This window comes from Lissotriton vulgaris, chromosome 1_1 (genome assembly GCF_964263255.1).
Source record: "Lissotriton vulgaris chromosome 1_1, aLisVul1.2, whole genome shotgun sequence".
Classification (NCBI taxonomy): domain Eukaryota; kingdom Metazoa; phylum Chordata; class Amphibia; order Caudata; family Salamandridae; genus Lissotriton; species Lissotriton vulgaris.
The window spans coordinates 1,120,215,917-1,120,240,823 of NC_141685.1; the positions used below are offsets into that span (position 1 = coordinate 1,120,215,917).

Below are 24,907 nucleotides of genomic sequence, written 5' to 3' on the forward strand. Positions count from 1 at the left end.
GATGTGGCCTAACGACCAGAGCTGCCATCTAAGTCACGTAAATACAAAACATGTTGCATTCCAAATGCTATAGGTGTCACATTCGCGAAAGTTATAACTATTGGCATTGTAAATGACAAAGCCATCAATTTAGCAATTTTAAAAACCAATAAATAAATACAATATGTCATTTACAAGACCAATAACTCCAACTTTTCTAATGCGAGACCTATTGCATTTCCAATGCTTGTTTTCGTTTTGGTGTCATTTAAAAGATAAAAATATTATCTATTTTTATAAATTGATGTTTAATTTTTAGGTCGAGCAGACCTTACTCTCAATGCGTGAGCATTGAGAGTGTCTGCTTCAGACCTTTTGTCGCCCGTTTTTGGGAATGAGGACACCAATCTGTTACGAGCGTTTTTCCTCGCAGAGTCCCCGCGCATGCGCAGAGTAACTCACAGCCCTTGCTCACACAGACGCAGGCAGGCAGCCCCCACCCCTCTGCATGCACGCACGCACACACAGACATACAGGCACACAGACACTCGCTCACACACACACACACACACCCCCCTCCCCCACAGTCACACACACGCACACATACATACAAAGCCCGCCCGCCCCCGCCCGCGCACATGCTTCCCCCGCTCAGCAACCCACTCACCGGCTTCCTTCGTGCGGCAGCTCTCCTCAGCTGCAGGGCCCGGCAGCAGGACTCTTCTTCCCTCCTTCGGCACCGGGGCGCAGGGTAGGCTCCTGCCTGCTCCGGTGCTCCAAACACGGCTCCGTCCAATCGCGGCTCTTCCGTGGGAGGCGGGGTAGGCTCCCGCCCTCCTACTTCCTGTTTCCTGTTGTCGCGCCGGCCTGCCTGACTTCCTGGTCGCAGGCCGGCAGAGTGACGGCGGTGATTTACGGTATTTATTTATTTAGTTATTTATGCATTTTTATATAGCGCGGACTTTACCCGAAGGCGGTATTTATTTATTTATGTATTTATGCATTTTTATATAGCGCGGACTTTACCCGAAGGCGGTATTTATTTATTAATTTGGCACAAGGTTGCTTGTTGTAGGACCTGACGGGGAAAACATAACAATTAAGTACCGTGCTAAGCACTGGAGTTCTGTTGACTGGCAGCGGATGGAAAACCATAGTGTTTCGTTTATTTTTGTAAATAGCGTGTTTTTGACCGAGTCCAGTTTTGTTAATGTCCCCAGAATACATGTCGGTGTTGCATGCTAATACTTTCAGGTTTGCTCTTGAAAAGTGCGTGTGGGGCGAATACGTAGAAAGGGCAGGCGTGAAAAGGTGCACACCACGACCAGAGGAAGCATTTGTAGTTTCATTGGTATTTTTTAAGAAGTTTTCTCCCCATCAACATCCCGAATCCCCGTATGGCAGCGGAGCTTTAACAGGGTGGGGGGAGTAAATGAAAAAGCCACTGGATCCGTAATAGCTCTTCACTTGACTGCACCCGGCAATAACAGCGGGAGCAGCCGCATATAAGAGCGCCTCTGGTGTGTGCCTGAGAGGAGCAGAGAGCGTCCCCCCCGACAGAGATCTGACACGTTTTTCTTCTCTCCAAGCTCCTTTACCCCCCACTGGTTTACCTCACTATCCTCTCACCACTATATCTCCCCCTCTCCATCATTCATTGCACATATCTCCCCACTACTCCCCACCTCTGTTATGTTACCTCCAATAACCCCCAATCCCCGCCCCAATGAGTCACCCCTTTCTTCTGCTGCCCATTACACTTAACCGGGAGTAGAGGTGGGTCACCGTTCTCTCCCAGGAGCCCTCCCCCTAGGCACCCCGCGACCCCCCTCCCCCCTCACTGTCTTGGAGGTGACCATTTTGAAAAGCGGAGCTCCAGCGCCTGAGGCCTGGGGTTGGGGGAGGGGAGAAGAGAAGAGGAGGCCTGCAACACAATACAGCAATGCTTTACTAGAAGAACTCGCGCGGATGCATTATCAAAGCCCGAGTTATGTATGTATTCCAGAGACATGAGAAGGAGCGGCACATGGCTTACTCGCATGAGACCCAGGCATGTATCATCAGCACATGTCACAGCACAGGTCCAAGAGCAACTGTTACACTGGCTCGGGCCACAGGCAGCTGGGCTTTCCTGCTTTCTCTACAGTTACACATTCTCAAACACTCAGGCCTCAGACAGCAGAGCTGTCCCTGATGTTACACAGATCTCATTTTCTCTCGTCTCATAGAGCGGAGCTATCTCTCTATTTACACGGATCTCACGATCTGTGGCTCTGGAGTAGAGCCATCCCTCAGGTAACACAGAGCTGTGTGGCCGAAGGCAGCAGAGCTGTCCCTCACAGTAGCAGGCATCAGGAGAGCAGAGGTTACACAGATTTTGTAAGCTCCGGTTTTAAAGAGCATTGCTATCCCTCAGATTACAATCTACACAGTAGCGGTATCGGACGTCAAAGCTACCCCTTAGATAGTGCATATTTAATAGACGCAGGCTTCTGACAGCAGAGCTATCCTGCTCAGAAACATTCCCAGGGCTCAGACAGCAGGGGTATCCCCTAGGTTGCAAAGACCTTGGAGTTTCATGACTCAGAGTGGAGCTCTCTTGCCCCCCATGCAGCTCTGCCCCCTCCCCCCCACCCCCGCAATGCGGGGGCCTAGATTACGCCCCGGCGGCCACATCAAACGGAGAGCTGAGCGAGCCCCTGCCCGAGTCCACCATCCCGGATGACGGCCAGGAGGCCCCCGGCAAGCTCCTATGATTCCGCTTAAGTCTTTAAATGTTTTGCATCACAGGGCTGTGGTGTCCCGGATTGCGGCCCCTCCTTCTACTCCTGCCAGGGTCATTTATTGTGTCCTGACAGCACGCTAGTTTACAGCACAATATAACCATTCAATGCCATGCTACAAAGGTAAATATAGAAACATAAAATGGGACGGAAATACACTTTTCAGCTCCTCCTTTCAACATGGGTTTAGCGTTTGGATTCTGTTAGTGTGAAAAAAATGCCCATAATATATTTCAGCCGGACACGGGCACATTAAATTAAAAAAAACAACTACGTTTTATTGACAGTTCTAATGTTTTATGTTTGGACGTGCACTAGCAGTGATGTCGAACAACGCTCGTTTCTGATCTTTGTAATCAGAAGGTGTCGATTAAAAAATTCTAAAGAAAAAATTTTTACCATTCCGCATCAGTATGTAACTAACCGTGACAGGTGCACGTAAATACAAAACATGTTGCATTACAAATGCTATAGGTGTCACATTTGCGAAAGTTATAACTATTGGCATTTGTGAGAAGGTGGCCTGATATGCAGTGGTCACTATTCTAGTGAACACTATGTATCAGTCCAGCAACCCTTATTGATGATTGGTTGTAAGTCAACCTTATAGACCAGCTATCCTAGTAGCGTGGATACGAGCAGTCTAAGGCTAAAGACTCGAGAGGGCGTGTTAAGCCAGCTGTTATACCACATATATATACCCCTTGAACACCAAGTGAAAGGACACGACACAAGTGTTATGAAAATAAACAGTTATTTATTAAAGATCACAACAGCCCTGTACTCTTTATGAGGACAGGGTACTAAGCACAAACCAAAACTCTTACAAAAATACTTAAGTTAGCACAGTATATACAAATGCCCGAGGGGCACGGAAAACCATATACTTGAAAAGTGGAATGCGAAATTACTAGCAGGTAAGTACAGTACTAATAGGCTTTGGAATCGCTAGGACTTGACTATAGAATCGTTAGATTACTTCTAGGAGACCCAGGGGACTCGGGTGCAGTGTGTGCACTCTCACGCGAGATGCGGGACAAAGTCTATGGTAGCTAGAAATTGCAAAGTTAGTGTTCTCGGGCGAACCCGACCTGGTAGGGAGAAAACGAAAGTAGATTCTGACCCTTGGATAGTGAGGCTATGCTGGGGCACCGAAATGCCGAAGTTACCTAGCCCAGGGGCTGCAGCTGCATAGGTCTCAAAAGACGTCGGGAATCCTCGTTGACGGACCAGGAGCCTGGAAGAAAGAAGTTGCTGGCAGGCGACCAGTGAAGAAAGTTCGGTGGATCCAAGCCTGGATCGATGGAAGATGACACCTGAAAGCAGAGGGGACCAAGTTCGAGACTACTAGCCAGTAGTCAGTGGGCACCAGGAGGGCACCGGTTGGTAGCCACCTCGACAAGGTGTGTGGGTGACGCTGGGCTCGGAGATCTCACGGACCAGGAGGCGTTGTCGGCGACCAGGAAGGAGGATCGAGCTGTCCCACGAAGATAGAAGCTGTCGGCGTCGCTGGACCCAGGATTGGGCAACAAAGCCTTGGCAAATTCAAGCCCACGCGGTGGACCTAAAATGGCGTCTGGAGTGGACCAGGAGGGTCCGGGGTGCCTCTCTTCAAGAAGGAAGCAAGGGCCAGTCTGGAGCAACCAGACCAGCAGCAGTGATGTCGTCGGGCGTCGTTCAGAAGGCCACAAGCCAGCCGGCTAGTAGCCAAACAACGCGGTGCACAGCAAACAGCAGAAGGGCCCCACGCAGATCGTGGAGATGCAGGGAGGCTGACCTTGGGTGCTGGAGCTGCGCAGGGTCGGGGCTTCTCGGACCCCAAAGCACTCACCCGTGGAGGACACGGTGGGCTTGTAGTAAAGATGTTGTGCAGTCTTGGCGATCGTCGGTCCCTCGAGGTCTCGTCGCACTCACGGTTCTCAGCTTGGCTGTAGAGGTGGGTAGAGGTCAGAGGTGCCAGGGAAGCCGGGTCTCGTCGAGCTGGGTCGTCGGATTCGTGATGAAGGACTTGCAGCAGACCGCAGTGTTCTTTAGGATGGTGCCTGCGGATGCAGGGTGACTACTCCTTAGCCACAAGGGAGAATCTTGATGAAGAAATCTTGAAGTCCTTTCGAAGAAAGTCGTGTCTTGATTCCAAAGATGATCTAATTTGAACAGGGGGCCCGCTCCCATCTTTATACTAAAAAAGGGGGCTGACCCGGTGACTAGGTCCTGCCTATGGGTGGGACTAGGAGGGGGGGTGGTTACACCCCTCTGCCATGCCGGACTTCCCCAGGCCAGGGGCTGGTGTGCCCCTGGAACTGGTTCAGACCGGCCTATGCGTAGTGAGCACCGGGGTGCCACTCAGCAGTCACCTTCCTGAAAAGCCCTGCCTACCCAGGATACACAAAACCATGTCTGGGACGGTGCTAGCACCGCCCCTGACAGGAAACCCTTTGTCCAGGCTCCCCTCACTGGAAGGACTCCCAGCTGTAGGGGGTCAGACTCGTGTCTGTGGTGGCAGCATCCATTTTGTGGAGCTGAGGCTTCAGTTAACTTTAACCGGGGTTCACAGTTACATACATGTCGTGTCCCTCTAGAAGGGTGGAATGCTAACCCCGTCGCCAGAATTGGCGAGGGGTTAGTATTCCAATTCGTATGACACCTTACTCGACATGTTTTGATAAAGCAATACCAAAGTTAGCATTTAACCGCGAGGATTATAATGCACTTAAGAGTATATGGTATGCGATATCATGGAACAGCTATTAGGACTTGATTCCGCAAGCTGCAGACAGGCTCAGCTCATGCCAGAGCACCATCTCACACGATTCCAAGCACTCTGCCTTCAGGATTGTCAAGGCCTGCCATAGGAGTGACTGATAGGAATCTGTGTGTCCATTTTAGGGTTAGGTATAGGTATACTACACCTACAGCAAAGCGTGATTACACGACTTTGCCCCAGCTGTCATGCAGCCAGTTGTGTCAAATTTAGGAGGCCAGCCAGGGGTGGCATAATACATGCTGCAGCCCCTGGCAGCCCTGGGTACACCCATGCCCTGAGTTACAGGGTCTGATAGGGTGGCCCAGTACCAATTGGAAATGTACCTAGGGTACATGGAATCCATTTTAAAGAGAGAGCAGTAGGCCTGGGGTCCTGATTGGCAGGGTCCCAGGTCGACTATGTCCAAAACCAGCTAAAACACAGGGCAAAAAGTTGGGGGCAACCATAGTCAGGATGTACCTTCCTACAGCATTGTAAATGACAAAGCTATTAATTTAGCTATTTTCAAAACCAACACATAAATAAAAAAAATTGTCATTTACAAGACCAATAGCTCAAACTTTCCTAATGCGAGACCTATTGCATTGCAAATGCTTGTTATTTTGTGTTGTCGTAATTATTTACTGAAATTGTGTTTTTAAATGCTTACATATCTGTCATTGAAGTTAAGCCTGTCTGCTGGCAGCCACGTTACCAAGGGTTTGTAGGAGAGTAGGGTCTGCGATCCTATGATCACCCCCGATTTTTGCTTTTTGCTTCACTGGTTTACGAATTTCCCTGGCTGTAGGCCTGCTAATCAGACCCACAGCCTAGCTGTTCTCTCTCTAAATTGACAAGCATGTACCTTAGGTGCATTTACCAATTGGTACTGGGCCACCTTATCAGTCCCTGTACAGCATACCTTAGGTATCCAGGGCATAGGTGTACCCAGGGCCTACCAGGGGCTGCAGCATGTATTATGCCACCCCTGGCTGGCCATCCAAATCTGACACAACTGGCTGCACGACAGCTGGGGCAAGGTGGTGTAATCACCCTTTGCTTTGGATATAGTATTACTATATCTAACCCTAAAATGGACACATATATTCCTATCAGTCACTCCTATGGCAGGCCTTATTAATCCTGAAGGCAGAGTGCTTGGAATTATGTGAGATGGTGCTCTGGCATGAGCTGAGCCCGTTTGCAGATTGCGGAACCAAGTCCTAATAGCTGTTCCATGATAACGCTATACCATATACTCTTAAGTGCATTATGTACCTCGCGGTCAAATGCTAACTTTGGCATAGCATTATCAAAACATGTCGAGTGAGGTGTCATACGAATTGGAATACTAACCCCTCGCCAATTCTGGCGACGGGGTTAGCATTCCACCCTTCTGGAGGGACACGACATGTATGTAACTGTGAACCCCGGTTAAAGTTAACTCGAGCCTCAGCATCACAAAATGGGTGCTGCCACCACAGACACAAGTCTGACCTCCTGCTGCTGGGAGTCCTTCCAGCGAGGTAGGTTTAGACAAAGGGTTTCCTGCCTTGGGAGGTGCTAGCACCACCCCAGACAGGATTTTGTGTATTAGGTAGGACAGGGCTCAAAGGAATGAGACATGCCTGGGGCACACAAGGTGCCCTGTGCATACACAGGTCAGAACCAGTTCCTGGGGCACTCCAGCCCCAGAGCTGGCGCAAGACCGGACAAAGGAAAGGGGGTGTAACCACCCCCCCTTCCTGGTCCCACCCAGAGGAGGGACCTAGTCATAATGCAGCCCCCTTTAGCCGGATAAAGGTAGGAGCTGGTCCCATTCCAAATCAGATTATCCTGAACAACTTCCCAAGAAGAAACTCTGGACTTCGACGTTCTGCACAACAGAAGACTGAAGATATCTCCCTTGTAGGCAAGGAGTGTCCACCCTGCTCCAGCAGGTACCATCAGCGTACAGCGGCTTCCCTTTGTCGTCTTCCTGCAAGGATCCAGACTTCAGAGCCCGACGAGACCCGGATTCCCAGACCTCTCCGACCTCTACCCACATCTGCAGCACAGCTGAGACCCGTGGGTTCGACGAGACACGTGGGACCGGCCATCTTGGAAGAAGCAGCACTTCGCTCCAGCACGACTTCAGAGGCATCCTCGTCCAAGTGCTTTGGGGACTGAGAAGCCCCGACCCCGAGCAGCTCCTGCATCGAAGATCAGCCCTCCAGCATCCACGAGGTCTGTGTTGAGCCCTTCTGCCTGTTTGCTGCTCGACGTGTTGTCTGGTCACTTGCCGGCTGGCTGGTGACCTCCTAGACGACGAACTCCGACAACTTTGCTGCTGGTCTGGTTGCTCCAGACTGGCCCTTGCTCCCTTCCAAAAGAGGAGCACCCCGGACCCTCCTGGTCCACTCCAGACGGCGTTTCCACTCACCGCGTGGGTTGCCTTTACCAAGGCCTGTTGAACCCGAATCCGGAGACGACACCGCCGACAGTGAGAGCCTGCGTGGGACAGCTCGTGCCTCCATCCTGGTCGTCGAAGACCCCACCTGGTCCACGTGGCTGAAGAGACAAGCGTCCACCTTCACCTGATCGAGACGACGACATCTGGTTCCACTCCAGTCACTGGCTAGTGACTTTGAACATTGTCCCCTCTGCTTTCAGGTTCTTCTCTTCACTGATCCGCCCTTGGATCACACCGGACATCTTCCTCCTGACTGCCTGCAGCATCTTTTCCTCCAGGCTCCATAGACTTCAACGCCGGAACCCGACACGACTTGGCACCTATGCACCCGCAGCCTGTGGGTGAGGTAACACGAGCATTTCGGTGCTCAAGGGTAGCTTGACTCTCCTAGTGTCCAGTTCCACAGTCGTTTTAGTCCTATCTAGTCAGGGACGTCCGTACTCACCTTTTCTTTAAACTGTACTGTCCATAGACGATTGTATGCATCTCGCGTGTGAGTTCACACTCTGCACACGCGTTCCGTGGGCCTCCTATTACTTACCTCCAGTTAGTATAGCGTGGTCCCAGCGATCCTACAGCCTCTGGACAGCTCCATTCTTTTGATTGACTTTCGCATTCCATTTATTTAGTATATGGTTTGTTGCGCCCCTCAGGCGTTTTTGTAAATACTGTGCGAACTCGTATTTCCTTTCAAGTATTGTCATGTGCTTAGCCCTCTGACCTCATAAAGAGTTCAGAGGTGTATGTTAGTTAATAAATACTTGTTTATTTTCATAACAACCTGTGTGGTGTCCTTTCACTTGGTATTCAAGGGGTTATATGTGGTAAAACAGCTGGCTTCACATGCCATTCAGAGTTTAGCCTAAAGACTGCTTTTGTCCACGCTACTAGGATAGCTGGTCTATAAGGTTGACTTAACCAATCACCATAAGGGTTGTTTGGACTGATACAAGGTGATCACTAGAACTAGTGAGCATCATATATCAGGCCAACTTCTCACAGGGTTGAGCAAAGGAATACTTTTCTAAGACCTATGCTGAGTCCTATCATGTGTTAGTGGCCTAATTGCCAGTGACAGACCTACATTTGCCCCTACCAATAACCCACTTTCCAACATTTGGTGTTCAGCGGTGTGATGAGGACTTGTGTTTAAAAAGTACACCTTTCAGTGAATAATTTAAGATTATACAAATCCTCTAAATTGCATTAGAACAAAACTTTTGAGTTTGATTTTTCGAATTTGGACTAAACAGTTTTTAATCCATTGTTTTGATTTTTCCAAATTGTTCTAAGTCTATTGTGCCTAGTTTTTTGTGACCCAAAACTAGGGAACCATGGAGCTGAACCTGGCTAAACTGTCCCAGTTTAAGATGGCGGATCTTAGATAACAGTGTAGGCTTAGGGGGCTGGATCCTGCCAAGAAGATGAAGATGGCAGGGTCGCTTGAGTCCCTATCGGCCTGGGCCAGGGCAACGGAGGAGAACCCAAGGGGGTGTGAAGATGTTCACCTCAACCTCACCCAAGAGAGGGGTGAGGATGAGACCTTTCCCATTGTGACTAGTGTTAGCGATTTGAATCAAGGTGGTGGTGGGTACCACTACTGTCCCTTGCAGAGAGACAGCTTCAGGCTCAATTAGAGTTGATTGCCTTGGAGAAGGAGAAATTCGAATTGGCTAAGAGAAAATGGGATAGGGAGGAGAAGAAAAGGAATGGTGGCAGCGAAAGTGAAGAAGATGCTGAAATGTCCAGGGGTGGTAGATTTGAACCTAAACTTCCCAAGGGCATAGTACCCAAGTACACCGAGGGGGATGACATTGACAAGTGGCTAGCAGCTTTTGAGAGGGCTCTTAAAATGAGTAGGGTCCACTCTAGATATTGGGGTCACTCTTGTGGGATTTGATTCCAGTAGCTGGGAGGGATAGGCTCCTGACCCTGAAGGGAGAGGATGCAGAATCATACCAGCAGATGAGGGCATGCTTAGTCAAGAGATTTGGTCTGACTCCAGAACAGTACAGGGTGAAGTTTAGAGGCACGCAGAAATTGAGTTCAAAGTCTTGGGTAGACTTTGTGGACGTTTCAGTTAAGGCACTGGAAGGCTGAATTGTTGGTAACAAAGTTGACACCTATGAGGGATTGTATAATTTGTTTTTGAAAGAACACATTTTGACTCATTGTGCAGTAGAGAAGTTGCGCCAGTATCTCGTGGACTGTAAGCTGACAGACCCCAGAGAGCTGTCGTAATCAGCAGATGAGTGGGTGAGAACCCGGGTTTCCATTCAGCACCAGGGGGGTGACCAGAAGAAAGGAGGACAGGTCCCATCCCAAGGGGAAAGCCCAGGGAAATGAAGGTCAAAAACCTAGGGAGTTCTCCAAAGACCCACAAAAACCTGCACAAGGAGGGGGGGCCCGAGCCAACCTAAATTCAAAGGGAGGGTGTTTCAGGGAAAGCCTGGTAGGTTCTTTGATCCCTCAAAGGTGGGTAAGTGCTTTGACTGTAACCAGCCAGGCCATAAGCAGGGAGATGCTGTCTGCACCAAGAAGCTCCCCCCTAAGTGGCCATCCACAGGGATTGCCAGTGTCAGTGTAGGGGTGGAGGGTGGTGTACTGAACAGGCAGGTGGTGGAAGCAACCTTAGTGTCCCTGGGTGGGGTGAGTATTGCCACCCTTGCTTGCTTACCTCCAAACATGGACAAGTACAAGCAGAGGCCTAAAGTGGAGGGGACTGAGGTTGAGGCTTTCAGAGACACTGGGGCTAGTGTAACTATGGTCCTGGATGAACTGGTGCCGCCAGAGAGGTTGTTACCTGGTGAGTTTCACCAGGTGACCTATGCAGACAGCACTACCAAACCCCATCCCATGGCTGTGGTTAATTTGGAATGGGGAGGTGTGACCGGCCCTATGAAGGTAGCTGTGTCAGGGGTGCTCCCAGTCCAGTGTTTACTGGGCAATGACCTTGAAGCCTTTGCGTGGTCATAGGTGGCGAGAGGACTCCATATGAAAATATTGGAGCTTTCTGAGTGGGTATGTGCTGTGACTAGTCACAGACTAGCCAGAAAGGAGGGGCTGGACACTTGGACCCTGGAACAAAGGGCCAAGCATCCATGGACAAGAGCACTGGGCCTGGTGAGCCAGCCCAGGGAACTCCAGAGGTGCAGGAAGAATCTAACCCTGATGGGGAGGATCTGGCCTCTGAGGGAGGGACTCCATCCCAACCAGAGCAGTCAGATTTGGCAGAACTGACAGGAGCAGGTGGACCCTCCAGAGAGGAGTTCATTCGGGGACAGCGTGACTTTACCACCCTTGAGAGCTTGAGGCGGATTGCTTCTATGCAAGAGGAGGGGGATGACAGTGGGTTTCACAAACTCTACTGGGAAGATGGACTGCTTTATACTGAGGCCAGTTAACCTCAAGGAGGGGGCCACAGGAGATTGGTGGTGCCCAGGAACAACACAGTTCATCCTGACTTTGGGTCATGATATCCCCTTGGCAGGACATTTGGGACGGACAAAGACATGGAACCAGTTGGTGAACCATTTCTACTGGCCCAATATGTCTGAAAAGGTAAAGGAGTTTTACAGCTCCTGTGTCACCAATCAGGCCAGTGGCAAGGCAGGGGGTCAAGACAAAGACTCCCCTAATACCACTGGTTGGGGTTTCCCTTTGAAAGGGTGGGGATGGACATTGTTGGTCCCCTGGACCCACCTACTGCATCAGGGAATAGGTATATCTTAGTGGTAGTTGACCATGCTACTAGACACCCTGAAGCCGTACCTCTTAGAACCATTGATGCTCCTGCAGTGGCTAGAGCACTGCTTGGTGTGTTCACCAGGGTGGGTTTTCCAAAAGAGGTGGTGTCAGATAGGGGCACAAGCCTCCTGTCCAGCTATCTGACTGTTATGTGGGATGAGTGTGGTGTCAACTACAAGTTCACCCCCCCCCCTCCTATCACCCACAAGGAAATGGTCTTGTTGAGAGATTCAACAAAACCCTGAAGGGCATGATAAATGGGTTGTCAGAGAAACTCAGGAGGAGATCGGAGGTTCTCCTCCCATGCTTACTGTTTGCCTACAGGGAGGTGCCACAGAAAGGGGTTGGTTTCAGTCCTTTTGAGTTGGTGTTTTGACACCCTGTGAGGGGGCCATTGAGCCTGCTAAGAGTCTTTAGAGAAGCCTCTCAAAGAAGCTAGGGACAATGTGCTTGATTATGTGCTAGGCCTGAGATCTAGAATTGCGGAGTACATTTACAAGGCAACCTGTGGCTCCCAGGGGCCCTCCATGACAAATGGAGTGGGCCCTATCCAATCTTAGAAAAGAAGGGTGAGGTTACAGATTTGGTTGACCTTGGCACCCCCAGGAACCCTCACATGGTCCTGCATGTGAATAGATTGAAACCCCAGCATGACAGGGCAGACATGACCATGTTACTGGTCACTGATGAGGGTGTGGAGGAGGAAACTGAGCCTGTGCCCGACCTCCCCTTCACTAATGTGCAAGATGGGTCAGTGGAGGGAGTTGTACTCTCTCCCAAATTGACAGACCAGCAGCACAGAGACTGTAAGCAGGTGCTGGAGCAGTATGCTGGCCTGTTCTCTTTGACCACAGGCATCACTGAGTGGTGTGTGTGCACCACATTGACACTAGTGACAGCCTACCTGTCAAAAATAAACTGTACAGGTCGCCTGACCATGTCAGAGCCAGCATTAAAGCTGAGGTTCCTAAGATGCTGGAGCTGGGGGTCATTGGACCGTCTGAGAGTCCATGGGCCAGTCCAGTGGTACTGGTACCTAAACCTAACCCTCGGGGGGGACCCAGAGAGTTAAGGTTCTGTGTGGACTACAGAGGACTGAATGCAGTCACAAAGACTGACGCTCACCCTATACCTAGAGCTGATAAGCTCATTGATAGGCTAGGGGCTGATAAGTACCGGAGTCCTTTTTATTTGACTTCAGGTTACTGGCAGATTCCCCTCACTGATGGAGAAAAGGAGAGGTCAGCATTCTCCACACCAGAGGGACATCATCAGTTCAAGGTAATGCCCTTTGGATTAAAGAATGCACCTGCCACCTTCCAAAGGTTGGTCAACAGGGTTTTGTCTGGGTTGGAACAGTTCAGTGCAGCTTTCCTGGATGATATAGCTGTATACAGTTCTACCTGGGGGGATCACTTAAACCACCTAAAGGAAGTGCTTCAGGCCATGCAGCAGGCAGGCCTGACTATTAAGGCAAGCAAGTGCCAAATAGGGCAGAGTTCTGTAGTGTACCTGGGCCACCTGGTAGGTGGGGGCCATGTACAACCTCTCCAAGCTAAAATCCAAACTATTTTGGATTGGACAGTGTGAGAAGTTGGCCTGATATATAATGTTCACTATTCTAGTGAGCACTTTGTATCAGTCCAAACAACCCTTATTGATGATTGGTTGTAAGTCAACCGATAGACCAGCTATCCTAGTAGCATGGACAAGAGCAGTCTTTAGGCTAGACTCTAGAGGGCGTGTTAAGCCAGCTGTTATACCATCACATATACCCCTTAAACACCAAGTGAAAGGACACCACACAAGTGTTATGAAAATAAACAGTGTATTTATTTAGATCACAACAGCCCTGTACTCTTTATGAGGACAGGGTACTAAGCACACAACAAAACTCTTACGAAAATACTTTAAGTTACACAATTTACACAAATGCCCGAGGGGCACGAAAAACCATATACTACAAAAGTGGAATGCGAAATTACTAGCAGGTAAGTACTGGACTAATAGGCTTTGGAATCGCTAGGACTTGACTACTGAACCTTCAGATTACTAGCAGGAGGCCTAGGGGACTCGGGTGCAGAGTGTGCACTCTCACGTGGGATGCGGGACAAAGTCTATGGAGGCTAGTAAAAGCAAAGTTAAGGATATCGGACGAATCCGACTAGGTAGGCTGAAAACGAAAAAGGATCTGGACCCTTGGACAGTGAGGCTATGCTGGGGCACCGAAATGCCGAAGTTACCTAGCCCAGGGGCTGCGGCTGCATAGGTCTGAAAAGACGTCGGGAATCCTCGTTGCAGTCTATGGAGCCTGAAAGAAGTTGTTGCTGGCAGGCGACCAGTGAAGATTGTTCGGTGGATCCAAGCCTGGATCGAAGATGGAAGACACCTGTAAGCAGAGGGGACCAAGTTCTGAATCACTAGCCAGTGATTAGATAGGCACCAGGATGGCACCGGATGGAGTCACCTCGACCAGGTGAGTGGGCGACGCTGGGCTCTGCAGTCTCACGGACCAGGAGGCGTTGTCGGCGACCAGGATGGAGGTGCGAGCTGTCCCATGATGGTTGCTGTTGTCGACGTCGCTGGACCCAGGATTGGGGCAACAAGTCTTGGCAAATTCAAGCCCACGCGGTGGACCTAAAATGGCGTCTGGAGTGGACCAGGAGGGTCCGGGGTGCTCCTCTTTTGGAAGGGAGCTAGGGCCAGTCTGGAGCAACCAGACCAGCGGGGTTGATGTCGTCGGTAGTCGTCGGGAAGGCCACAAGCCAGCGGGCTAGTAGCCAGACAACGCGGTGAGCAGCAAACAGGCAGAAGGGCCCCACGCAGATCTCGTGGAGGCTGGGAGGCTGAACTTCGGTGCTGGAGCTGCTCAGGGTTGGGGCTTCTCGGACCCCAAAGCACTCACCAGAGGATCCCTCGGCGGTCGTGCTGGATAGAAGTCGTGCAGTTCTGATGATGACCGGTCCCTCGAGGTCTCGTCGCACCTACGGTTCTCAGCTTAGCTGTAGAGGTAGGTAGAGGTCAGAGGTGCCAGGGAAGCCGGGTCTCGTCGTGCTGGTCAGTCGGATTCCGAAGGAAGGACGTGCAGCAAACCGCAGTGTTCTTAGATGGTGCCTGCGGGTGCAGGGTGACTACTCCTTAGCCACAAGGGAGAAATCTTGAGAAGAAGTCGAGAGTTCCTTTCGTAGAAAGTAGTTTCAGGATTCAAAGATGATCTAATTTGGAAGGGTCCCCGCTCCTGCCTTTATCCTAAAGAAAGGGGTAGGTACGCGACTAGGTCCTGCCCTAGTGGTGGGACCAGGAAGGGGGGTGGTTACACCCCTCTCCCATGCCGGACTTTCCCCAGCTCAGGGGCTGGTGTGCCCCTGGAACTGGTTCTAGCCGGCAGATGCATAGTGAGCACCGGGGTGCCACTTGCAGTCACCGTCCTCTAAAGCCCTGCCTACCCAGGATACACAAAACCCTGTCTGGGATGGTGCTAGCACCGCCCCTGACAGGAAACCCTTTGTCCAAGCTCCCCTCGCTGGAAGGACTCCCAGCTGCAGTGGGGCAGACTTGTGTCTGTGGTGGCAGCATCCATTTTGTGATGCTGAGGCTTGAGTTAACTTTAACCGGGGTTCACAGTTACATACATGTCGTGTCCCTCTAGAAGGGTGGAATGCTAACCCCGTCGCCAGAATTGACGAGGGTTTAGTATTCCAATTCGTATGACACCTTACTCGACATGTTTTGATAAAGCGATACCAGAGTTGGCATTTAACCGCGAGGATTATAATGCACTTAAGAGTATATGGTACGCGTTATCATGGAACAGCTATTAGGACTTGGTTCCGCAAGCTGCAAACGGGCTCAGCTCATGCCAGAGCACCATCACACACGATTCCAAGCACTCTGCCTTCAGGATTGTCAAGGCCTGCCATAGGAGTGACTGATAGGAATCTGTGTGTCCATTTTAGGGTTAGATATAGGTATACTATATCTAAAGCAAAGGGTGATTACACCACCTTGCCCCAGCTGTCGTGCAGCCAATTGTGTCAGATTTAGATGGCCAGCCAGGGGTGGCATAATACATGCTGCAGCCCCTGGTAGGCCCTGGGTACACCTATGCCCTGAGTTACAGGGTCTGATAAGGTGGCCCAGTACCAATTGGATATGTACCTAAGGTACATGGAATCCATTTTACAGAGAGAGCAGTAGGCCTGGGGTCCTGATTGGCAGGGTCTCAGGCCAACGAAGTCGGAAAACCAGCAAAACGCCAGGCAAAAAGTTGGGGGCAACCATAGTCGGGTATCCACCTTCCTACAGACAGCTCCTGTTACCCAGACTCCGGTCAGGGCATTACTTGGACTGACAGGGTACTGTAGAAGGTTTGTTCAAAATTATGGGACCATAGTGGGGCCCCTAACAGAACTGACTTCTAAAAAGAGGCCCAAAAAGGTGATTTGGATCCCAGAGTGTCAGAAGGCTTTTGACACTCTGAAAGCTGCTATGTGTTCAGCACCAGTGTTACTGGCCCCTGACTACACAAAAAAATGTGTTGTTCAGACTGATGCTTCAGAGCAAGGGATTGGGGCAGTTTTGTCACAGCTGAATGAAGGGGGCCTTGATCAGCCAGTTGCCTTTATTAGCAGGAGGCTTCTTCCCAGAGAGCAGAGGTGGAGTGCCATTGAGAGAGAGAGACTTTTGCTGTGGTGTGGTCACTGAAAAAGTTGAGACCATATGTGTTTGGGACTCATTTTCATGTTCAAACTGACCACCGGCCTCTCAGGTGGCTCATGCAGATGAGAAGGGAGAATCCCATGCTGTTAAGGTGGTCCATTTCCCTACAGGGAATGGACTTTACAGTGGAACACAGACCTTTGGTTGCCCATGCCAATGCAGATGGACTTTCCAGGTTTTTCCACTTAGCCGATGCGGACTACCAGGGTGTAGGTTAGTAACGCATCACCTTTCGTTTGGGGGGCTATGTTGCAAAGTCATCCTGTGCCCTAGGCACCCCCCAAGATTTTGCTGACTGGAACTGGTGGTAACCGACTCTGACTGACCCTGGGCTCTGTTTAACCAGGCTCCGTGCCAGTGCCAAGCTAAAAGGAACACATTAGAATACAGTTAAGACACCCAACATACACTTGGTTACACTATGGTATGGTGGGGGTACCCCCTGTAATTGGCATGACCTACCCCATAAGCCCCTAGTATGTAATAGGGCAGGGGATTGAAACTACCTAGAAGTCTTCAGTATCCTGGGGCATGCCAGTTTAGAGGCCAGCAGATTTTATGCACTAGCATGTGTGCAGTGCTGAAGCCTGAGGTCAGTTTAAAAGCATCCCTGGTGGCCAGGACAGCTTTTAAACCTTAAATTGTGCCCAAACTCGACTTTGGAGGTAGAGGCCCTTAAAAATGAAAAACCTACCATTTATTGCATATTAGGGACCCCCAGGGTCACCCCTAGGTATCCCAGGGGTGGAGGGTCAGTTATCTATAAGGAGCGCCCTTATAAAATGAGTTGTTATATGCCTGGATAAAGTGAAATTTTACATTTCACTCCCCACATTGTGTTAAAGAGCTGCTCAAATTCGACTTAGATGCTAGAAGAATTGGGTAAGGATAATCTGCATGATTTCTGCAGATTCAGAACCCCTGAAGTCTCCCCTACTTGCACAGGGGGTGGGGGTCCTGTAGAAATTGGGGAAATACTTATTAAATATGGTTTTATAAGCCCTGGTTCTTGAAAAGTGGCCCAAGTCATTTTCCCCATTGCAAACCCAATGGCCCATAGGTTAACATAGTAGGAAGTGATTGATTAATAAATATTGATAGGAGAGAACTAGCCGGACCATTCAAAGACTTCCCAGAATGGTAGTAGTAAATCCAACAATATTATAATGTTGAATTTCTCCTAAAGTGTACATACAAGAAGTTATGAGACATTCTTGTTTGTAAGTCCAAATTCAGCCTTTCAGTGGTCTGCCCTGATTGGTCAGAGTTAAGTTTATTAGCCAGGCTGCTGGAAGGGCAGTGTGCTGGATTATAGGAATGCCAGGCCGGGAGATGCCGTCATAAACTATGCTCTTCAAAGGCAGAGGGGAGGCCTGGGTTTCAGTCCACTCTGACAGTCTTGACCCAGAGTCAGGTCTAGGCTTAATGAAGGTATGTGCAGATGGTAGGGGGAGAGTCCATGAAAATAAGCCATCCCAGGGGATGTGTTTAGCCAGCTCTTACCTCCTTGCTGGAAAATCATCCATTATGGATTTGGAAGACTGATGCACTCTGGGACAAACTAATGCCACACTCTACAGGATGTGGTCATAACTATGAGGAGTTGCCCAGCTCTCATTGGTCAGCAGTGACCTGGTGCTTGACCCAGAGAATTTTGAATAAGTATCTGAGAGGGGCAGAGCCCTCCAGGTCTTCTGCTTGAAAGTGAATGAAGCAAGAAGTGCCCGGCTGGAAAGATTTTGCTGTGCAAGGATCTCTAAAGCCTGACCTATGAAGACTGCACCATCTGAAACTACAGCCATGTGGATTACCTTGCTGCCAAAGGACTAAGAGTGGAAACTCCCTGCAAGCTACAGGTTAACAGAGCTCGCATGGACAGCCCCACAAAGAATTCAAAGCCGGGAGTACCAGTGGATTTGTAAGGGTTTTGTTCAAGTGGATTGCGGAATTGAAGTTTCATACTTTCAAGGACCCTCTTGGAGATTCCAGAACCTTGGATTGTGTGTTGGATACTTTGGGACCCGCAAGCAGAACTCCAGGAAGGTGTTCTAACTGGACCCCGCTTGCTGAAGAAGGCGGCCCACCACAGTGGTGAGAAAATTCTTCAGAACAATTTAAAAAGGTGTGTCCCTGACAGAGAAAACTAAATGATTAAAAGGGACCATGTTGGTTTATAAGCACTAGAAAGTGACTAATCTTTACAAATTCATAACTCTGGTTCCCTACAGTGGACGTTTTTTCGTTTTGGTGTCATTTAAAAGGTAAAAGTATTATCTATTTGTATAAATTGATGTTGGATTTTTATTTTGTGTTGTGTCTTAATTATTTACTGAAATGGTGTTTTTAAATGCTTTACAAACCTGTCTTTGAAGGTAAGCCTATCTGCTCGCAGCGACGTTACCAAGGGTTGAGCAAAGGAATAATTTTCTAAGACCTATGCTGAGTCCTATCATGTGTTAGTGGCCTTATTGCCAGTGGCAGACCTACATTTGCCCCTACCAATAACCCACTTTCCAACATGGGGTATCTATTCTAAGGTAAGGAATCTATCAATAACGTGTCTCTTTCAGATGAACAAGTTACTACTTACCACTCCACCCATCCTCCCCGTTCTGCAAACTTACTTCTAGAGTAAGGGACTCCCTTCCAGGGCCTAGTTTTGTGCACCATTGGTCAGTGTCTTGCATGGCCCTGCGCTTCTGGTTTGAAATGTTGGATAAATAACTGACATCAGCGCGCAAAGACGGCGTCAAAGTAGATACCGCAACGTCGTTTCAGTGATCACAAAGACGAATGCGGAGTCAACCGACGCCACTTACCGAAGCACAGGGGTACTGCCGAAGAAATTTTTGGGGGATCCAGTCTGATGCCTGGGGGTAATTCTAAGGTAAGGAATCTATAACTAATATGTCTCTTACAGATATCATTACTGAAGGTAAGTAACTTGCTCAATAGGCAGAAATGCAGTGCATTGCAATGCTATGGTAGGAAAACAGCTACAAGTTGTTACAGGTAAGTACTCAACTTACACTTCCAGTCTTCAGGGGTTTGGACCAACGCTGGGCAAGGGTCAGATCGAGATAGGTACTGCACCACCAGCTGCACTGGTGTGGCCGGTAGCAGAGGTCACTCGGCCCAGTATTAGTCAGTGGAGATTGTGGGCCCCCACAAGAGTTGCGATTTGCAGGTAAGAAATCATATGGTTTCGGGACACAGGCCCCAGAGGTTAAAGCAAGCACTGGGGGGAGGGGGTGGGGGGGCACAGGGCATCACAAGTCAGACACCACTATGCGCACAGGGGCTGCCGGGTGCAAATCAGCACTGGGTGCCCAATGTACGTAAAGGGAATCCCAGTCACACAGAGACTGTAGGCTCTGACCAGGAGGCTGGACGAAGGTGACCAACAGCTGGACGGATAAGTTGAGGAGTCCATGGATGCCTGGGCACCATCGGCTGGGCTCCCTAAAAATCGGAGGGCTGAGGATTCAGGGGTGCCTTTTGGTGTCAGACTTTCTTTACCAGCGCCAGTCGCGGTCAGGGTAGCCCTTCGTGAAGAGACTGCAAGTATCTTCATGGAGTCCAGGCAAGGTCAGCCAGTGCTGGATTTGATGTCAGGACTGCTGCGGAAACTTCACTGTACAGGTGAGCCACTCCGACTCTGGCCACGGGCGTCTGGTGCAGGCAGGCGTGTGGGGGGCGGGATCGCAGGATGTCGATTCCGACAGAGGGAACCGAAACACATCCGAACCCAATGGCGGAAAAAAACAATCTGGGGATGGAGGCGATGCCCATGCGCACTGTAGTCCAGGGGAGGAGCCACCTATCTCGTGATACTTCGAAGACTCTTCCAGGACAACAATGTGCAATCATCCGGACCCAACACTAGGCGGCGATCTATGCACAGATATGAATGTCAGCAGCCCTACATGCCAAGAACAGATGCATACTGGTAAGTAGCATTTGCATTTCTTTGTTCCTGCTCTCCTGACTTTCTCCAGGAACAGGAAGCAGGCAGCCAGGCTCCCTCCCCTAAGCTAATCTGTACGCTGCAATGCTGCTTTGTGATTGGTCAAAGTGACGTAACATGGTCCTCAGCTTGGGGCTGTAGGGTTGGGCATGTTCTCCATGCAGGCTGTAATGCAGCCTGCATGGAGAACAGGGAAGTGCGCATGACTGCTTTGGGCAGCCTGAGAGGGCCGAACAAACAGTCAATGCACACTTGAGTGGTCAAACCACTCCGCCCCTGCCCTGCTCCATGAGCAGAGCAGCCCCGCCACCAAAAGAAACATAACATGATAATAACTGAAAGTTATTATCATGTTTCCTCTTCTCGCACTGCTCGAAAGCAGTGGGGGCGATGCTTCTCCGCCATAGTGGAGGATCTGCCACTAGATGCAGAGTAGGCAGTAATTACGGTTACAGCTGGATCTGGAGTCCTTGTAGTTGGGTACTTCTGGATAGGGCTGCTGTCCTCTAAATATCTAGTCTTTGTTGATGAGTGGGCAGTCTTCCTCGGGTTTCTGGAAGTCGCAGGCCATAGGGCAGGCGGCAGAGGCATCTTTTTCTCCGGTTCTTTAAGCTGGAGTCAGGCCATTAGGGCTGGGGCCAAATCAGTCGTTTTCTTCAAACTTTGCTGCACAGCGTCGTCTTAGTCTTTCTTCATAGGCTGTAGGATTCTGAGGATCAAGGTTCAGGGGTGCCCCTAAATACTGAATTTAGGGGTATTACTGGCACAGGCACTTAGTAGCCAAAGAGCTACTTACCTTTTAGGGTGACTACACCCTTAATATAATAATCCTATTGGCTAAAATCCTTCTATTCAAGATGGGGGGGGGGGGGGCACCTTGATCCAGGGCAGATTAGATATGGTCCTAGCAGAGGGGGGGGAACACACCTATCCTGACTACTGATTTTCCTGCCAACCTTGCTGCCAAAAGTAGGGCTTGGTTAAGGGGGTGGACATCTCCAATAGCAGGAGAGGCACTGGTTAGCATAACAAAGGGTAGGAAGTCTTTGAGGCTCACCGCCCTGAATGCTGTTCCTGCCTAGGAGTAGGTGAGAAGCACCTCTACCCAAAGCAGGCTTTGTTCCTGATCCACGAGAGCACAAGGGCTCCCACCTCAGCGGGTCAGAAACATTTCTGAGTTAGGCAAGCTGGTGCAGGCTGGTCAGTTGTACACTAGGGAGCTGGTCGTTCTCCAGGGGGCCTGTCGAAGATATTCTCTGGGAGCATTTTGTAATTCCAGCACTGGCATCAGTGTGGGTTTATTATGCGGAGATGTTTGATACCAAACGTCTTAGCATTCAGTAAAGGCATCATGGAGCTGTGGAGTTCATAATGATAAACTCTCAGCCCGTGTACTCAATATGGCTATACTGCACTTACAATGTCTAAGAATGGATAAACACTTTATGGGCATATTGCGTTTGCAGCTATGACTTCACCTGTGGTAACGTGCACCCTGCCTTAAAGCTGTGAGGCCTGCCAGAGGGGTGACTTATCTACGCCACAGGTAGTGTTTGTAGGCATACCACACACAAAAGAGGGGGAGGAGGGGGAACTCCTACTTCTACCTCCTCTAAAGCTAACTAATCGCATAAGGAGAAGTAGGAGTTGAAAAATTGGCTTAAAGAGTCTTATGGCAAAGTCAATATGTTGGAAAAACTGCCCTCACCCACAAAATTGTAGCATGCCTTATCATTGGGCTGCTAAACACATCCCTGCACAGACAAACACAGGGAGTGGAGCAATAAGGTGGGGGAAACAATACTAACACAAAGAAAAGTAGGGATTAAGCAAAGAATGAGTGCAGAAAACAGATGTTAAAACTAGCTCAGGGATAGCCAATTCTCTATTTTATTCCCAGACTCCCTGGCCAGGATTAAAAAGGTATAACAAGCCAGAGGATGGTAGTGAACAGGGTAGATTGTGAACCATTCACCCCTTCTCTCTGCATAGGAGTCAACATGTTTCAGCCGGTTGTTGTGTCTTTCCCGGCTTTCGTCAGGACTACTAGATACTCGTAGTCATACCTTCCTTTCCTACCTTATTAGAAGTGAATCGAGGACTGACCCTGTGCTCGCATATGGGTCGTGTATTCACACTTGGATATAATCCTCAAGTAAGAAAATATGGCCAAGTGAAAACAATGTCTGCAAAATTCATTCATATATGTGCATGATTTAAAGGAAACATACCACTCTGCCCCTCTGAAATAAATCCGTGTGTACGGCTGGCCTCCTTAAGACTAATTGTTCACTCTCATTTAATCCACATAACGTTAATCATTGATGCAAATTTCGGGGCAGGAGAAATGTGCACACAATGAGCTCTAGCAGTGACAGGGGTGACTATGAAAATAAACCAAGAAGGAGGGGGAGAGGGAGGGGTTACTATCTGTGACCTCTCCCAGCATTTACCTCGATGTACCCTGGTTTTCCTGGACAGGGCTTTGGCTGGCCTACAGTGTTCCAACCATTCCAACCGATGCAAGGGCCCCTTAACCCCCAAATGCCCAATACTTTTTTAGGAAGAGGGAGAGGAAGGGCGAAGCAAAGAGGCCTGAGGGAGTGCAGTGGGAGGACTTGAACTAACGGGTGACTATGAGCATGTCTGTAATGAATCTGCTTTTCACAAAAAGGACCGATCCTGCAGACGGGTCTCCCTGCAACACTTACCCAGGGAGAGATAATTAAAATTTGCTCATCACTTGCCAGGAGTGGAACAATTTTCTACAACACTCACTGCTAGGAGAGAATTTGCCATCCTCCTATAACAGAATACTTGTCAGGAAATATACACACACACAACCTCCTATGACAAGGAAAAGACGAATTGGTATATCTGGTATATATTTATTAGTACATTATATTAACACCACACGGTAAGCCAAATGCATCTATCCTAGCACACTCTCACATATCAATAGTATGATTGAAGCACAATCAAGGCAAATGTATATATATATATATTTATATTTATATTTATATATGGATGTAAAAATCCGAAAATAAGAAGGAAAGAAAAGAATCAGTAAAGAATCACGAGACAGTTAGTAGCAGAGACACCTCACCAACTCCACGCTGATCCTCTGCCCCTTTCTCTGCCGGGCTAGAACAGCCGTGACACAAAGCCCCCGCTCCCCTGGCAAACACGTCTGTCCCACGCTGAACTTCCACCGAACAAGTCCCAGACACCTCCTTTAGTACAAGTGGTGACATAAGACGAAGCTCCTAGTGAGCCTCGCTTCCTCGTTCTCATGAGAGCCCGCACCACCCTGCTCCAAGGCCACGGCATCGGTTGATCAAACTTTTCCTATGGCTTCGAGACAGAGCATGTACATTCCTCTGATAAGAACCAGTTCTCTCTAATCAGTAAAGTGTGGAAAACAGGAGAAAAGCAAAGCATGCCCTCTTCACCTCTGCAGCTTCGTGCAGGCACAGAAAATGGCTTCAGGCAAGAAAATGGAGTTAGTTAAGCCATGCACACAGAAAGGTCCAAAGCCAGATGGAATTGAAAAGCAAGATGACATGAGAGCATGACAGAGCTAATAGTAAGAACTGCCATAAAGCAAGTTAAAGTCAGAAAACAGAATGACATTAGACCACGTCAATGCCAATTGGTCAAAGTCATAATTCACCTAACCCAAATAACATTATAGACGTAATCCCTCAGTATCCAACAATGAGCACGTGTGCACCACCACCCACAACACTGCACCTCGACATCCCACACCTTCTATTCTTGGCAAGACTATTCTACTGAAAGACAGCAAGATTACAGGACAGAAGAGAAGCAGGCATATGCAAGTCTATCCTACATTAAGCCTAGGGTAACATAACACACTCCGTCATGAATCTGACGGACATACCAATCATTGAACCACAGGAAAGACTGTTAAATAAGGGACTTGGATTTGTTCCTACTAACACACTAGATAGTTTCAAACTCACAGGAATTGTCAGATTTCTTTAGGGATATCAGATTGAAGATCTTTGAGGTAAAGGCAGACTCGGGAGAGAGGAGGAGGGATACTACCTTCCGCCCCAAGTCTAATTTTACACCGATGACTTCAGCACTCCCTTTAGAGGAGGCTACCTTTGAACGGGGAGTGATCCAAGAAGTGGGAGAACTAGCCAAAAAAGAGTCTCATCCATATAGGAATCGAACTATGGATGAGAAGGAGGCACTGGAACAATTGAAAGGAAATCCAGTTTGCAGATTATATCCGAAGTGTGAATTCACGACCCATATGGAAGTACAGGGCCAATCCTCGATCACCCCCCCCCCCCCTCCTTTTCCTCAATTCTTAGTATGAAACCAGTTATGTGACAAATCTGTTAACATTTTGCTTACGGCAATGTAGCGATGATGCAAACCGTAATATATGCCATGCTGGCATGCCGGTATTAACCAGAACTGGTGACAACTGTGCCATTACGTAGTACCTGGCAATTTTGTTTCTTTTTACAATGAAGGTTTAT

General features: G+C 49.2%; 1 protein-coding gene across 4 annotated transcripts in view; it reads left to right on the forward strand.

The window, feature by feature from the left end:
- Positions 1-24,907, forward strand: part of KMT2D (lysine methyltransferase 2D) — a 1,692,256-nt gene that overhangs the window by 1,326,918 nt on the left and 340,431 nt on the right. The gene's annotated exons all lie outside the window — the stretch shown is intronic.